This window comes from Augochlora pura, chromosome 2, assembly GCF_028453695.1.
Source record: "Augochlora pura isolate Apur16 chromosome 2, APUR_v2.2.1, whole genome shotgun sequence".
Lineage (NCBI taxonomy): Eukaryota > Metazoa > Arthropoda > Insecta > Hymenoptera > Halictidae > Augochlora > Augochlora pura.
The window spans coordinates 16,334,814-16,339,174 of NC_135773.1; the positions used below are offsets into that span (position 1 = coordinate 16,334,814).

The 4,361-nt window shown below is 37.9% G+C and overlaps 1 pseudogene; it reads right to left on the reverse strand.

Moving 5' to 3' along the window:
• Window positions 1–2,595: 2,595 nt before the first annotated feature.
• Window positions 2,596–3,981, reverse strand: LOC144478258 (uncharacterized; annotated as a pseudogene).
• Window positions 3,982–4,361: the final 380 nt, after the last annotated feature.

The window sequence follows — 4,361 nt, forward strand, 5'->3', positions numbered from 1 at the left end:
TCGGTGAGCCTTTATCGCGGTAGACGCCCAAAGACGCTGGGTTCCACAGGGAAAAAATTGGACGCTGGAGGGCATCGAACCGCTCGAACATTTTTCGTCTCCACCGGGAACGAATTGTCCCTCGGCTCCCAATATCTCTCTCTCCCGAGGAGAAGTTTCCGGGATCCGCGGAAGTTTCTCCGCCGGAAGTTCCTCGACTCACCTGCGTAACCCACCGGCACCCCCACACCTCTGCCATCGAAACTTGCTATCGCGACCGAACAAACGCGACCGTTCTCCTTGTTCCCGGCGAATCATTGTTCCCTTCGAAAATCGGCTCGGTCGATCACCCATCCACCGATTGTTACAGATTCCAAAGGGCGTTGAACCTCCGCGACCAGATTTAACCCTCTTAGTACCGAACGACGATATATCGTCGTTGGCTATTATTGACAAGATAGTTTTCTTAATATTTTTATTAAACAACAATTTCATTCCCTATCTCTTCTCCCTTTTTGAACTTGTTATTTATCAGGCTTTTCAAAATTCTTGCAATTTCGTTCCGAAACTTTATCAAACTTCGTCAAACGAGTTTTAAACATTTCGCTCAGATACAGACTTATTTGGCCGGTACTAAGAGGGTTAAAGCTATTCGTAGCGTAGCACCTTTATCTCGGTGCATCCTATATCTCCCTCACGTTTCGCGACATTGGCAGCATTGTTGTTCCGAAAAATAAAAATGGGTAATTTTAGATGTTTGTTGGAATACTTAAATACTAACATATCACTGCAGAAATTGTAGAAATTCGGTTAAGGGGGTAGGTGTTTTAGTTAACACGTCTAGCGTTGTGTGAGTCAGTGGTAACTGACGCTTCAAAGTTTAAACAATTATATCCTTGTCTATAAATAAATTTTAACTATTTCGGTGATTGTAAGAGAATGCATTTAAATCTTACTTTCATCAAACTTTTATTACTTTTATCAAACAATTTGAATGAGTGGAGACACGGTGTCAAGACACGATATTCGCTGGATTCGCAGTATGTTATAACACTATTCGATATTGATAATGAATGGCGATAAGTTTGTGCGTAGATTCACAAAATATAAAGGACGTATATTTACGTCTTAAGAGTTTATTCATCAAATTTTCATCAGTTTCATCAAACAAATATTAATGTCTACTATTAAGACCCGGTATTCGCTCATTCACATGATGTTATAACGCTATTCGATAATGCTAATGAATGACGATAGGTTCGTGAAAAGGTATTACAGTTCACAAAATATAAGGGAAATGTATTTACATCTTAAGAGTTAAGCAGACGCAACAGTAAATAAATAAGTCGAAGAAAAAATATATTTCAATTTACGAGAAATGAATAGTATTCATTCTTACTTTTACATGAAATGTTGTATCCAACTTAATGTTCTAGTGCATGTGATTAACCTTTTAGATACTACGCGCCACTATAGTGGCTTTCGCGAATGGCTCGTGCTTTACTCAATTGTTTTATTATTTCTTAAAGCAAACAATTAAAGTGAAAGTGTGTATATACAATATATTAAGAAAAGAATATATGTTATTAGTACTATATATAGATATCCGGAAAAAATATATATTAAGAGAAAATCGTAATTTAGTTACGAAAAACTTTATTTGCGCAAAATCCTGCCGTATCTAAAAGGTTAAGATCTATCCGAAGAGTCAGCCATCGAAATCGATGTAAGTCGCGTTTAACTATGGCCTCGTAGAAAAAAGTGAAAATTTGTTGGTTAATGCTATTATCTCAGTTGCCGCTAGATTCTTTGTTGCTCGGGCGAAAGTAAAAGAAAGGGAGGAAACGCGGCGGAGAATTGCCCGGATTCTCCGGTAGAGAAGTCGGAAAAAGGAAGAGGCGAAAGGGGAGGATGGGGAGCATCCTTTCGTGTCCCGCATTCCTCGCGAGGATCCCCGGGAAAGTTTTCGAGCCGGGACCGCCATTCGGAATTCCCTCGGCCGAGATCCGCGGGACGTAACTTTTCCGTCCGCGAGCCCCGCGGAGTCGCGGAATCACCGAAGAGCAAGATTTATACGCGTGATTCGGGATATCCTGCGTGAGAAATTGCATCGTGCACCGTGCGACGGCCTGTTATCAGTTATCCGTAAGATCGCGGGGATCCCGTCGCAGTTTGAACTTCTTCGTCGGCGAGATCCTTCGGGGAAACTCGGTCAACGACGGACAACGCGGTAAACAGCAGTCCGGTGAACTTCTTGGACGTTTTACGACTCCCTAGAGGCTATATCTACGTTATCCTAATATTCATTAGGAGACGCGACCTATGCCAAATAATTCAAGACCTTGCTGGTTCTGCAAACGTAACACTTGGATATGGCTGACCACCGTAACATGTATTTCTTTGAGGACTTCTTTGGTGGTACTTTAAGCTGAGTAGAACTTCGGTTATCTGAACCAATCAAGAATATACCACTGTTCGGATAACGGAACAGTTTGTTAATCACAGCTTGTTATACACCTTTGTATAACCTTGTATAACAGTTTGTTATACACCTTTAAATCACTAAATCTATAATTTGTATTCTTCACAAGTGTATAGCCAACATTTCAGAATATTTTACCGAGTCGAATAGATAACAGTAAAATATGAAAATGACGAGCTCATCATCTGAAAGAGAAATTTTATGAGTTTTAAAATTAAAAATATTGTAGTATTCTGAACAGACTACGGATTTTTAAGCATTTGCGAGAAAAATGATAACGTGGAACAGAAAAATAATTACTGATAGGAAAAATACATTATTGTTCAATTCCTGTTTCTTCAAATTAATGGTAGAACTATTTATTTTGCATAAAGATCGGCTGCCTAGTTACGAGACTATAAATACTATGAATTACCATCGAGAATCCGTCGTAAGATGGAATGTATAAACCAGCTAAATCATATCGTACTGGTATGCAGTACCATAACGAATTGCATCTGTTTCATGGAACAGGATCTCGATCTTATTTTATCTGTCATTGTTGACAGAAACACTTCATGAATATAAATATGGACTCACATTTTATTGTAAAACTTCATACTAGTGTTCATTAATTTCTGTCCACATAATTATTCAACAACATGATTACGAAATGCAACAGAACCACATTCGCGGAGAAGGAAAGATTTTCCACATCGTTCATAGTATTTGTAGCCAGAAGAAGCTGTCACACATAAAAAATTGGTTTACTCTGTTCCTTGTTCAACTGACACGTACAATAGAACGTATTCAAGTTTCAGAAACGAACACTTCAAAAACATGTACACTCTTTGTTATAGTCCACAGATCGCGTAGCCGATTTTCATTGTTAAAATGTTACCATCGCAACGGCGGACGCCGCTGACTCCCTTCAACATCGCGCCTTTTAGTCCCTACAGTGTCTTAAAAGCTACATTGTCCTTTTATCCTACCGCTGAAGAAATCACACAATTAAAGAAAACTATTGTTTTACGTTCGACTTTGAGGGCTGTTCTATCCCATTAATGCGAATATTTTTCCAAGAACAGTACTTAAAGTAAGACTCATTAAAATCGACTTGCGTGAGTTGAATATGTTCCCTTGTTGGAAATTTATCATATGCTATGATCTTTTTTCGAATCCATCTTACTCACTTTTAATAATGCTTACACGGTATAAATTAACTGCGAACAAGACAATAACTGCTACGATGGCCACTAAATATGAAATCATCATATCGGCCGTGAGTTTTATGGCCATGCTTCGTTCACGAGTTGTGTGTTGATCGTCGACAAATGCAGGAAAAACATAAAACGTAATAAAAGCACAGTGAGAAATATGTCAGTATTAATGTAATACCTGTATCATGATACTAACTGTAGAACTTGTTGATGTAAATCGAGAGCTGGTTTCACGTCTAATGGTATCCGTGAATTTGAGTCTACGACACTTTGGATTGCATTTTCCATTCGGTGACTGGAAAAATTAAAATACGTTATCATTGTCAAAATTATTAACTTGGCATGAAATATTTCTATCGATTTGTTGTCTGATAGCTAGTGTACTTTTTATGCATATATTGTTACAACACTGTACGTATACATAAGCGCTTATAAAGTCTTTATCGCTTTTCTTTCATCATTGGGTTGCTGATTGTCGGATTACGATATCGTTCGTCAATGTGTAAAAATCGTCTAATATCTAATTTTTAATGTTTCCAATTCATATAAAAACCGAATGTGCTATTCTTTGTTTAAACAAAGACAAATGTCTAAAATTGGCTTATGCAGCTGGATTTTCAACTCAAACATATTTTCCATTTTCATTCGAAATTTTGAGGACTCTATCGAATTAATTTTTGTCGACACTGCTATACGTAAAA